General features: G+C 43.6%; 1 protein-coding gene and 1 long non-coding RNA gene across 3 annotated transcripts in view; one reads left to right on the top strand and one right to left on the bottom strand.

The window, feature by feature from the left end:
* PDLIM4 (PDZ and LIM domain 4) overlaps positions 1-13,604 on the bottom strand; it is a 659,501-nt gene that overhangs the window by 255,457 nt on the left and 390,440 nt on the right. The window lies entirely within an intron of this gene.
* The window catches only part of LOC138581300 (uncharacterized), a 216,612-nt gene continuing 216,421 nt past the window's right edge, over positions 13,414-13,604 (top strand). For both annotated transcript variants that reach the window (XR_011304511.1, XR_011304510.1), the window contains exon 1: positions 13,414-13,494. This is a non-coding gene — a long non-coding RNA (uncharacterized lncRNA). The remainder of the gene's footprint in view (positions 13,495-13,604) is intronic.

Below are 13,604 nucleotides of genomic sequence, written 5' to 3'. Positions count from 1 at the left end.
ATGACAGGGGAGGACGGTGCCTGTAGGCTGTGTCCTCCCGGTGTACACTCGACTATGCATTTGTTGCACGGTGAGCAGGGAAAATGTGTGCAGAATGGCCCACACATTTTCAGAGGTTGATCTTCCATCATTCATTTTAATTTCCAAAATTCAAAAAAGCCCAGGCGAGCATACACTCCGACTGCGAGTGTTCGAATTCCTCACAGAAAGAAAGAATGATCCATATAAAAGTGCAAAATAAAGTAGTGTATGATGTAAGACATTCCACCAAAGATTTGAAAATAAATAAGAGAGATTGGGTGAAAGTTAAACTGCCAGTTACTCTTCGATGGGTAGATCAGAATATGTCACCACCTGTGCAAATGTTACCACTGGATTATAAAAACGCCTCATTAAATAGTGTATACCCACAGTAGAGTTGTATAATGTTTGAGGGGTTCAAAGTGGATGCTGAAGGGATGGAGATGCTGGAAGCAGAGAGATCATCTGATGAAATATGAACAAGGCCATTTTACATAAGTGACTTTCTATAATTTGACTATTGTCTGACAAGAAGATGTGTGGTATTATACATAGATCAGCAGGAAATGTGAGTTCTAGAGTGGGCAGAGAGAATGTTGGCACTGAGAAAGGTTCTGGCAGTTAATTGTAGCGGAGGAGATGTAAGCTGCTGTGACAGTGAGGGTCTGTCAATCTGTGTGGCTACTGAAATTAATCAACATTAACACACCCTTTGCAGTGCCACTTTTCATTACACTCTCTTTCCCCCCTGCTTCCTACTCATTACCAATCAAATATGGAAAACCTTTGCAGTAATCGCAGTGGATCTAAATTGTGCTCAACAACAGGCTTACGTCATCAGAAGGCGTATCGAAAAGGCGGCGGCTTCCATGCCAGATCTAAGGCAAAAAGAAATGCGCCAATCTAACCTCTTCACAAAGTTGCAATGAGGGTCATCAAAGATTAAAAACCTGGTGCCACGTGACCTTGCTATAGAAATTACTGCGACTACATGGATCATTTAGAGGGTCAAAGAAGCAAAATTGTCATTTTTTGGTGACAGAGCAGTGTACAATGATGGTAACTTTAGAACTATCCGTACAACAACTTTCTAAAGTAACTTTCTAAATTAGGAATTAAGTATAAATAAATATTATTTGTATAACAATATTGCTGTAAATTTGGAAGCTGATGACCGATCACATATACTAGATTTCACTATTCAAAGTTGTAATAAATGTCCTCAGACATTGAAGTTGTGGACCCTGCTGTCATTCACGCGACACTAGTCTGTCAGTAGAGCCTGTCCTCAGCTTCAGCCTCACAAATGTCCCCCGTTCCCAACCTATAAACTCTCTCTCTTTTCACCATCTGAATGCATTCCCTTCACTCAGTCCTCCAAGAAGGTTTTTTTTTGAAGGATGCGCTGAGACTATCTTCCTGGACTGAAGAAGCCACCCGAGGGGTTCTGTAAAGTTACACCAACTTTAACTTCAAGGACTGCCCCACCTGTGAACAGTTATCAGGCCTTACTGTCTCTTTATGGGGCATATTAGGCTGTTAGCTTTCAACAACCATGGTAGGCTGTTCTCAGGGTCGCCCTAAACCTCCTTAAAGCCTCTACTGCAGCACAAATCTACATGATCACCCCATAACAACTCTTGCAAAGCTGGGGATCTTGCTACGTCCCAGCAGCTATTCAGAACCTCTAAAACCCTAAACTCGTATCGTTCCCTCCCACCTCACAGATTACAGTCTGGTTTACCCCCATGCGGGGGCACAGTATGCCACTATCCAGACAAGCCTCGGTACCACAAGACTACTAAGTCAGGGAAAAGTATATTTCCATAACATAACAAAATATAGCATAATGCAACACAACATAACACCTACATCTTCTCGAAATATGAAGATACAGCTCAGGCTTGTTTGCCCAGCTCTGTCTATAGATACACCTCAGGCATGTTTACCCAGCTCTATCTATAGATACACCTCAGGCTTGTTTACCCAGCTCTGCCTTTAGATACACCTCAGGCATGTTTACCCAGCTCTATCTGTAGATACACCCCAGGCTTGTTTACCCAGCTCTGTCTATAGATGCACCTTAGGCTTGTTTAGTTTACCCAGCTCTGTCTATAGATACACCTTAGGCTTGTTTACCCAGCTCTATCTGTAGATACACTTCAGGCTAGTTTACTCAGCTCTATCTGTAGATACACCCCAGGATTGTTTACCCAGCTCTATCTGTAGATAGACCTCAGGCTTGTTTACCAAGCTCTGTCTGTAGATACACCTCAGGCTTGTTTACCCAGCTCTGTCTATAGATACACATCAGGCGTGTTTACCCAGCTCTGTCTATAGATACACCTCATGTTAGTTTACCCAGCTCTATCTATAGATACACCTCAGGCTAGTTTACCCAGCTCTATCTATATATACACCTCAGGCTTGTTTAGTTTACCCAGCTTTGTCTATAGATACACCTCAGGCTTGTTTACCCAGCTCTGTCTGTAGCTACACCTCAGGCTTTTTTACCCAGCTCTGTCTATAGGTACACCTCATGTTAGTTTACCCAGCTCTGTCTGTAGATACACCTCAGGCTTGTGTACCCAGCTCTGTCTATAGATACACCTCAGGCTAGTTTACCCAGCTCTGTCTATAGATACACCTCATCCTTGTTTACCCAGCTCTGTCTATAGATACACATCATGCTTGTTTACTCAGCTCTGTCTATAGATACACCTCATGATTGTTTACCCAGCTCTGTCTTTAGATACACCTCAGGCTTGTTTACCCAGCTCTGTCTATAGATACACCTCATGATTGTTTACCCAGCTCTGTCTATATATACACCTCATGCTTGTTTACTCAGCTCTGTCTATAGATACACCTCATGCTTGTTTAACCAGCTCTGTCTATAGATACACCTCATGCTTGTTTACCCAGCTCTGTCTATATATACACCTCATGCTTGTTTACCCAGCTCTGTCTATATATACACCTCATGATTGTTTACTCAGCTCTGTCTGTAGATACACCTCAGGCTTGTTTACCCAGCTCTGTCTATAGATACACCTCATGCTTGTTTACCCAGCTCTGTCTGTAGATACACCTCAGGCTTGTTTACCCAGCTCTGTCTATAGATACACCTCATGCTTGTTTACCCAGCTCTATCTATAGATACACCTCATGCTTGTTTACCCAGCTCTGTCTATATATACACCTCATGCTTGTTTACTCAGCTCTGTCTATAGATACACCTCATGCTTGTTTACCCAGCTCTGTCTATATATACACCTCATGCTTGTTTACTCAGCTCTGTCTATAGATACACCTCATGCTTGTTTAACCAGCTCTGTCTATAGATACACCTCATGCTTTTTTACCCAGCTCTGTCTATATATACACCTCATGCTTGTTTACTCAGCTCTGTCTATAGATACACCTCATGCTTTTTTACCCAGTTCTGTCTATAGATACACCTCATGCTTGTTAACTCAGCTCTATATATAGATACACCTCAGACTTGTTCCCTGCTCAAAGCTGTACACACGCTCCATTAGATGCACCCCAAACCTGTGGAGGTTCCCGAAATTCTCCAAAGCCATGATTCCATGCCTACACAGACACGCGCGCATGCGCACGCACACACGCGAAAAGCATTGTAATTACGACTTCTTACTAAATGGAACTACTTTTAAATTGTTATTCTCCAGGGATATATTGCATCACTCCCACCACAACAATCTCCAGAAATCACCGTGTGTCACGGTCTGTTCCTTCCCCGGCTGGAATACCTCGGTCTGCAGTGCCATGGAAATGGCGTTGGTGTGAAACAAAAGGAGTGGCCGGTACCCAACCACCCAACAATGGAGGCTCTGTTGACAAGGCTTGGCAGTCCCTGCTTCTGTTTTATTTTTACTGTCTGGTATCCAGGTAACACAATGAACAGCACAATGCAAACGTTTATTAAGAGTCATAAAAATGCAGAGGGGCTAATATAGGCAGAACGCGTGCGCTTCGTGCAGCTGGCCTGCAACTGTGTTAGGAGGCGAGTGTGTCAGCATCTGAGAAAAATGTGACTTCAGAAGGAACATCCGGCAAACTCATGGCCATTAGATGGCTGAAACCATGGGCAGGACACTTAAACGATCTCTTATTGTATCAGGGCAATATTTTACCTAGCCCTTGCACTAGTGCAAAATTTGCACTGGTGAAAAACATGCATCGAAAAGGCTTTTTTTTTGCACTTACAGAATGTTTGCTCTAGTGCTAACTGCACGTGCAAAGTTTCTGTAATACATCCTGGTTCCAGTATTCTGTCCACACCCGGTACTATGGTAAAAATAAGTGAGGTTTTGCATTGGTGGACTCAGTAGTCATTACTGTTTGATATAATAAAGGCTACCATGGAAGCATGCTTGCCTGTTTCATTCATCCGCTCTGCCCGCTTTTCAAACATCTGCGTGTTACTGCTAACTCGTTCTGAAAGCACGTGTTTACCAAGACTGTATACAATGGCCCTGATTCATGGAATAATTTGCGTGGAAAATCGTGGATTTTTTGCGTGCCATTCTGCGTGCAAATCCCTATTCGTCGATTCATGGAACCGACTGCGCGGGACTCTCCCAGGAGGCTTGTGTGGAGTTCATGCCTGCCCAGCAAGTCTCCCCAGCGACCAAGTGCCTTGCACGAGACTCCACGCAGTGCGTGGGTGTGGCTTGCGCACAGGGCTTGGAAGGGGCGGGACTCTGAAAATGCGGAAGAACAAAGGGAAAATGTGGACATTACGAGGGACGGCCCGCAGGCAGTCCCCGTCACGCCCACAATTACGCAGAACAATATGTATTAATGGATCCAATCGTGCAACCTCTCGGCGGGGAACAGGCCATGCAAAGCCCTCATTCTATCTGCCACCCAAAGGCAGGCATACAGGCACTTGTGCGTGGGATTCGCCATGCGAAGATAAGATCGCATGTCTGATAAAGGGATGCGTGCACTCAATCAGGGTTCTGATAGAAGTTAGGGGTGCCCATAAGCGACGTATCGAGGTGCAGGAGCGTATTTTGCGAGGGTTGACACACATATTTACCCGCAAATGTTGACTTTTAGATTAAGTGCTCTGCATGTTGATGGGGCACTGCAGATGGTTCCGGGGGACCCCGCACACCTCCTCCGGGGTGCTGGCTTGGTTGTGGGGGTTCGCAGGCCGTCTTGTTGGGGTGCATTGATTTTGTTTCGGGGGAGTACGCAAATGTCCCTTGCCATGGCTGGTATGGCTTTGCGTGTGAGCGTTGCACTCGCAGCCTGCGCATTGCGTAGTTCTGCACGTATATTTGCATGAGTACGCAGAGTGCACAGGTTGTCTTTTGCACGACGGGCTGCGCAGTGTCGTCCTCGGCGCGTGGCCTTTGCGGAATAAATGCACACTTTTCCATGAATCGGGCTCTATGTAAATAGCACACCTGAAACTAGTCATGCAGAACAGCTCCTCGGTTGCCTAAGCATCTATTCCTTCAGACCTGAGTGGGACCTTTCTTACTTTTTGCTACTGAGCATCACTTGAAGGCTAGGGTGGCAAGACTACTTTTCATATCACATTTGTATGTAGTGCTTAATGCTGTATTCCTGCTATTTCTATGCGCTTTAATAATAGTTGTTATTTTTAGTGGTACTCTGTAAACTGTGTCAGCCCAGCCTGAAACGGAATTTGCAAAGTCAAGGTTTACCCTTGTCTGAGGCCCACGCCCAATCCATGAGCCATCCATCCCTGATTCCAATGTGTTAATTTGAAGGTAACCATGGAATAACTCCTAGAATCCATTATTAGTTTGGGGTTTTAGGTGACGCTTTAGGGTCACCCATAAGCCAAAACTATTGCATTAGAGTGCAGATAGGGTGAAATGCCATATGAGGGACACAAAGCTTGTAGGTGTTGTTTGGTTATTTGCCCTCCCATTGACTGCCCGTGGCCATGCTAATCCCTATGGGCATTCGCACCTAGTTCCTGCCCCTCCCTGCCCAAAACACACCCCCATGGGACCTCTTTGATCTCGCTTTAATGAAGCCTTACTATCAAACTTTGCACTTGAAGTGCCTGCCAGTGTTTCTTCAAAGCAGTATTCAGAGTTAATGACTTAATTGAAGATGTTAACTACTGGTGTAATAAAAATGTCTTAACCAGGTCTGCCTTCAGCCACTCGATTTATTAGCACCATGCATGTCCTTTACTGAAGTCCTGTTAAAAGCAAGCACTGGCAAATCTAACTGTTTTGGCTTGTGTATAAGTATTAGGCATTTGCCAGGCACTGTTGTTAGATGCCCATGTACTTGCACTATTTTGCAGCTGCTACCCTCAATGTCCAGTTAACACCACTACGGCAGTGCCCGGCAAGTGCCTTTCCCATGCCTACACAAAAGCGCCAACTGTTGGCACTGCCAATGCTTGTTTCTTTAAGTACTGGAAATCGGGAGCAAATAGAACGGCGAGACCACCGCGCTTGCTAGTGAGAATATTGTATATTCTTGCTGAGGCCTGGAACAGGTTTCAAAGGGAAGTGCCCACTACCCAATAGTTTTTTTAAGTGACTGCCCAGAACCATGACAGTAGACTTTCAGTGAGATGCAGTCACCTGGTAACTTTAATGAAGGCAGGTGGTTGCTCTTTTGTTGGGTGAAAGTCAAAAGAAGACTTTCTTTCAGCGTTGTTGTGGAAGAATTAGTAAACAGATCTAATCCCAAGAGGCGCGCGTTTGCCGGCCGCTCGCGTAAACAGCACCAAGGACAGGAAAAGGGCACTTCGCATCTTCCATCATCTGCTCTTCGAGATAAAGCCTCCCTTTGTTTTGATTGGATGGCAGCTATAATGCAGCCTTGCTGTAAGGAACAATCCCTACTTTTAGGCCTCTTTCCTGTAGATTTGGAGGGGATCCAGATTTATTACAATGCAAACACATATTTCCTGTTTTCCTCCTCGGGAGTGGGGCGGGGGGAGGGAGCAGAAATGAACTCTTGGCATTGACCTGTTTGCTTACTGTAAGCCGGCGGCTGCTGGTCAGAGTACGCGGGAAGAGCATGGTTCTTGCAAATGACTAGGGAGCCGCCAGAGAAGTGACGGTTTGCTGTTTACGCCTGCTAGCTGCTTGAACATTGCTGTGCTGAAAGACCTTCCCTCAAAACAGCACGTTCCCAGACTGACCGACATTTTGTCATATTGTTACAGCAGTTAAACATTCACATCTTCGACTGCCCCTGACTTCATATATGAGCTCACAGTGCACCGTTGGCACCCACCTCTGATCCCAGCATTGCCTGAATGCCTCTAACCATTATTGCCCTTCTTCTGACAGAGTATGTGTCCAGCGTGCCTGCTGTTTGCTCGAATCCAAAAGCTTGGAATTCGTTTTAGCGGGTGGGTGAGTTGTTTAGGGAGAAAGGAGAGATGTGGGGATGACTTTCTACAAACCCACGCATTTGCAACTTTTTAAATAAAGGGTGTGATCACAACATGCTGGCTTTAAATAACTAAGATCTGCATATTGAGAGCCTGTTTACTTTCAGTGTGTTTGTGTGTGTGTACTGTATGCAGTGGTGTAACACAACATTGGGGTTCCCCCTGCGAGAGACATGCTGAGGTTCCTACTCCCACCAAAAAGATCTTCAACAAACCATGGGATGCACCACACTCCAGGCTGGCCTGGACTATCACGCGTATGCAATGCCCATGAGGATCCTGCTAATCCAGGCGTACACTCACACCGCACTAGGTGACCGATGGCAGTATGTTTTTTAATCAAAGCTTACATTTTTCACCAGGCATAATAACGAGGGGGTTATGCCAGGCCCCTGGCACCCAAATGTAGCAGCCACCAGTGACGGCTGTTGAATTTAATTGGAGGGGCATAAATATTTACCACAAGCAGGTGAGAGCGGCCGAGCATAGCGAGGGAGCCTGAGTCAACGAAAGTGAGACCGGGGTGTTCTCCCCACAAGAAAATGTTTTGCATAATGGGTTAAAATGGTGCATTACACGCACACTTACGATGAAATATTGAGTATGAAACTCATCAGTTTGCTATCGATTTTGTAGGAAAACTGATGAAAAAATCCAATGCATACAAGACCTCAAACAGTGCACAGCAGCATGTTGCAATGTACATTAATTCCTTTTCCCACAATATATGCCAATATATAAACATTTTCACATCCATGATCGCTGCACCAATATATGCCAGAATTCCCATATAGGAACATACTCCTGTTTTCTTTCAGCATAATGCTACTAGTGACATTAACACAAAACATCCCTTAACTGGCTCTTCCAATATATGCCAGTACTCCCCAAGTAAGAACATACTTCTGTTGGCTTTGCCATTAAAAATGCCATCCCACAAAAAGAGAACATATCCATGTAAACCAGTCTAGATACCTAAGCATACTTATCATGCTTTCTTCATCATACATGCTCAGTAAAAAATGTCATGCCACTTTATAAAATAGCTAGGCAGGCTGCGCCAAAATACCAGTCTAGCCACATAATAACACTTATCATGCTTTTTCATAGATGCCCAGTAAAAAATGTCATGTGACAGTACGAAATGGCTAGACTGCCTGCACCAAAATGTCAGTCCATCCACGTAATAACACTTATCATGCTTGCTTTATAATAGATGCCCAGTAAACAGTGTCATGCCACAGTAAGGGATGGCTAGCCTGGCTGCACCAGAATGCCAGTGTAGACACCTAATAACACTCATGCCACTTTACAGAAATATCAACGATGTTCCAGTGTGCCCCAGGGCCCCCTGCGACACACTCATAATCACATTTGTACCGATTCAACCATCAGTCACTCATCCATACCCCTTCTCTCACATTCACCCACACTGCATTCTCTGTACGGGCACCCGCCTAGGACATTCACACAGTCACATTCATACCCATTCACCCACCAGTCACTCCCCATACATCTTCTCTCACATTCACTCACACTGCATTCATCACAGGGGCACCCACCCAGAACATTCACAGACACATTCAAACCCATTCACCCACCAGTCCCTCATTCAAACATCTTCTCTCACATTCACACACACTTCATTCTTATTCACAAGACAACACATGCACTCATACCCATACATACCCACTATTCACATGCATGCGCCCATAAATAAATACATATACATTTGACATGCACAGCTCTCATGCATTTGATAAACATATGTGTGCCATTCTGCCTGTAAATCCCCATTCGTCAAACAGGTATTTGCGGGCAGAATGACAAGAAAATACCTGTTTTACACACATATAATTCCATGAATCATGGCCTTAATTCTTAATAATAATGGCACAAAATGGTGTCCATTAGAATAGTCATGTGCGACGTAATGGGGATATTGCTTCTACTCGAAACCACTATATACATTTAGAAAGTACTATACAGCAATTGGTAAGGTTAATCTAAATAATTCCAGGATGTGTTGTTTACTGAAGATCAATTACTTCTACAATTCATGGCCAAACAAAATATTTACCCAACATGCTTATCTTTCTCAGAGAGCCACTATGAATCCTCCTAAATTCGTTGTTATTTTGCTTCCTGTTTACTCGCCAAGTGTATTACCTGAAAGCCCTTCTATGACCCCCTGTAATGCACATTGAACTTCCTTTCTGTGGGACTAGAGGGATTTCTTATTCATCCCAACCTTTACATCTAGAGCAACATCAACTATAGGCCTTCTCTGGACTTAATTATGTGCACATTCTGCAACAATCTATTTGATTCTGAATTAGTCATCCAGCCGCCCAACTTCAATTCCATCTCACTGACATATACATTGATGTTCGGATAATGTAAACTGCAATTGCTTTTTGACAGTATTGTAATGAGTTTGCTGTTCTTCCATATTTGCATTGTTTCACACAAACAAGGATGGATTTTAAAAAAAAATGGTTACATTTTTTAAATAGAAGTCAAATTTGGTAAAATACAATCATCAACAGTAGACACGTAATTATTTTCAACACAAGTTTTGTACAATATTTACAGGGTGGGCAGGAGAAAGAAAAGAGAGGCATAAGAAAAAAGAAATAAAACAGAGTGGAAGAAGAGATACAATGGGGAACAGAAGAAATAAAGAGGAAGGAAAGAGGAAGAGCAAAGAATGAAAGGGAAAGAAGAGAAAAAAGGGTGCTTGGGAGGAGTTCACACATACAAATCATTAAAGGCATTTCAAATTGCAGAATACTTGTCAGCTCTTTTAAATCTCTGATAGCTTATCTTTTCTGTACTTGAAAGAATGACTAGATCATGTAGCCAGTCATAAATTGTTGGTCTGCTGTCACTCTTCCAACACTTCAGAATCTGCTTCTTTGCTACCAAGAACGCTCTATAGGACCAAAAACACAGGCAATTGCATTCCCATGTTTTTTTAAGATTTCATTAGTTACTTTTTAAAAGGTGGTCTGCAGCGCGCTGCTATCTGACCCTTACAGAAAGTCTTCCTATCCCTTCCTGGAGTTTTTCCTTTCCCTAGGTAGCGCTAGTGTGCCACCTATCTAGGTAAAGGGGATAGGTAAGAGACTCTCCCTAGTCTAGCTCACCACTTTTGCTAAACCTTTTTTATTAGTTCTATAAATGAACTTCACCCTACCTGTAAATCTTAATATCACACCAAATAAGCGAAACCATTTTTTGCTCTTTGTCAGAATTTAAAAACTCAACAAGGGGGGATTTTTTCTTTAGCTTCATTGCTCCCTATTATGTGTGTCTAGTAAAAACACAGAATCCCCTGTGGTAGCAAAATCTAATTTCTTTTTGTTTCCCTGGCATTACTTTCCTGTGAGAATGTCCCAAGGGTTCATTGTACCACCCTGTTTGCATAGATGGACCTTAGCCACCATCTTTCCACTTCTTAATCTGTAAATCACACAGGAAAGTCGGTGTGTAGCTGTTCCAATCAGTGGGAATGTCCCCATAGTTGCACAATGCAATAAAGATTTGACTCAGTAGACATGAACTCATCCTGACCCTTCATTGATTCTGAACACTATACCAGCGTTATTTTGTGGGAGCAAAGAGCCCACAACAACTCAACGTGCATGAATAAACTTGTCTCACTTTAGCGGGATCACATTATGCGTTTGGTGAATCTATCTGCCAGAAAATATGTTCAAAATTATTATGAAAAATGTACTCAATAAATAATAATGGTTATAATAATAGTAACAGTGATAATTCTAGTATATGTTCTGCCTGAATGCTACACCCAATGCATGATTTAATCACTGCACAGGTGAGGGGGTTCATTAATTCAAGTTGAGTAGTTGTAGACTCCTTTCTTGCATGAAACAAAGCTGGTGGCATGTGTTTTGTTATATATCTCGGGAGGATAGCTCAGGGGCAAGTACTCGCCTTGGAAGCAAAGCGACACGAAGCAACACATGTTCGATCCCCAGGTCCGCGCTTAGAAACCTCTGGGTATTAAGCGCATCATAAATTACCTTTCATATCATACACCATTCAGCACTGTGACGTGGTCAGTTAGTTAGGCAGACGGACCAAAGTGCATCTGGTGTAAGTACCACTGTTTAGAATACTGTGCAATTCCTCCACGCTACCTTATTGCTCGTGTGACATCGAAGTGTTTATTCTGTCGATTTCATCAAAATGAGACCTAAAATGGAGGAATTCCAAATAGATTGGTTGTTTTGTGTGAATGAATGCTCTCACAAATTCTAGAACAGAATCTGCTAGATTGGTTGCAGGTGTACACCGCGACCGGAAGCCCGCCAGGGCTTGGGAATGACAGAGTAGATTTTTCCAGAACATCTTTAGGATCAAAGGATTTAATTTGGTCCATTGCTATGCAGAGAAAAGATGAAGGGGATATGTTTAAACATATAGGAAGGATCTCTGCCCCACCGCAGCTGTCTGGAACTACACCCACTGAACCATCAATGAAAAACAGCCCAAATGACTGAATCCTGATGAGAGATATCAACTCTTATTTTATCGAGAGTGAGCTTGCCTATTTTCTGTGTGTCATCCATAGGCAAGCATAACTTCTTGTACAGTACACTTGGGACTCTATTTCAACTTGAAACCATTTGGGGCTAGATCCTGGAAGAGTGCATCCAGGGAGTCTCACAGGCAAACAACTCTTAAGGTGTATCTGAATGATTACCAGACATCGATTTTTATAATAATATCTCTACAGTGTTTCTTAAACCTTTATTGTGAGAATGGTGGTAACAGTACAACGAGGCCTGTTTTTACACCCAACACATTTTGGATTTGGAGGTATGCAGTAGTCCCGGCGACTAATGTAACAGGTACATATCAACTGGTAAGAATTGTTAAACATCCTACAAAATTGTAAAAAAAATATATCTCCTGCAGTGAAGGTGGGCACAAGCACATCCACTGCCTGCAAGGAAAAGGCATTACTCCATGGTGAGACACAAAGGCGGCGAAAAAGGGCACCTCCCTGAGGCCCACTTGCTCACCCACTTTTCCAAGAAAAGGGTGCAGACTGACTATTTTCTGAGTTTTATAAATCAAACGATAGAAAAAAAAACATGGAATCCGTGTATGCAGAATATATAAATATACTGCATGGAATATTTCTTGAAATCCAATGAGGGTTTTAGTTATTAAGTCTGGCAAATTAGGCCAGCTTTCCTGATGCATTTCTAGACTAAATGATTGCCTCCTGCTCTAAGATGTGATAAATATACGGAACGATAAATCAGTAAATTAGCCTAAGATTGAACTCAAGTTTCGATTGTCTTCTGAGTATTGTACTGTCATAGCTCTCAACTCACACCCTTTTGGCGGGTGTCACCCGCCTTCTAAACAGCTGACTCACCCGCCAAGCCTCCTGTATGCCCATTCATTTCAATGGGCCTCTCACCCGCCAAAAATAAAATCGGGTGTTTTCACCCGCCTTTGTGACACAAATGGTTGAGAGCTATGTACTGTTGATGTGTACATGTAAAATGCTTTGCAATTAACATAGGTCAATATTTAATAAATGTAAGGTCCATAGTGTTATTAGCATCCAGGCATGCTTACCGGGATGATAATCGTTGTTTTTTTGAGAAATGTCATAGTTGCCGTTTCTCAACTTTAAAAAAACTACAAACGAAATGGTCAGGATAGATTAGGGAGTAGGGAACTAACTACACATGGTCCCTTCTCCCTTTCCATGGCGTCCCCATTGCCGCAACAGAGAACACATGGTCCCTTCTCCCTTTCCATGGCGTCCCCATTGCCGCAACAGAGAACACATGGTCCCTTCTCCCTTTCCATGGCGTCCCCATTGCCACAACAGAGAACACATGGTCCCTTCTCCCTTTCCATGGCCTCCCCATTGCCGCAACAGAGAACACATGGTCCCTTCTCCCTTTCCATGTCGCCCCCATTGCCGCAACAGAGATGCACCGGGAACATCCTGTGTTCCTGGTACTGGCGAGGGGACAAGAGAGGGCAAGGTAAATGGGGCGGGGGTGGGTGAGAGTAAGGAGGTGAAAGGAAAGGGGAGCGTGGGGCAGATTTACCTGCTTTCCCGGTGGGGAAGGTAGTAGCCTCCCGCTTCCAAGGA

This window comes from Ambystoma mexicanum, chromosome 3p, assembly GCF_040938575.1.
Source record: "Ambystoma mexicanum isolate Mex_15411 chromosome 3p, UKY_AmexF1_1, whole genome shotgun sequence".
In the NCBI taxonomy this organism is placed as follows: domain Eukaryota; kingdom Metazoa; phylum Chordata; class Amphibia; order Caudata; family Ambystomatidae; genus Ambystoma; species Ambystoma mexicanum.
The sequence above is the reverse complement of the archived record's forward strand: the minus strand, read 5'-3'. Positions and strand labels throughout refer to the sequence as shown.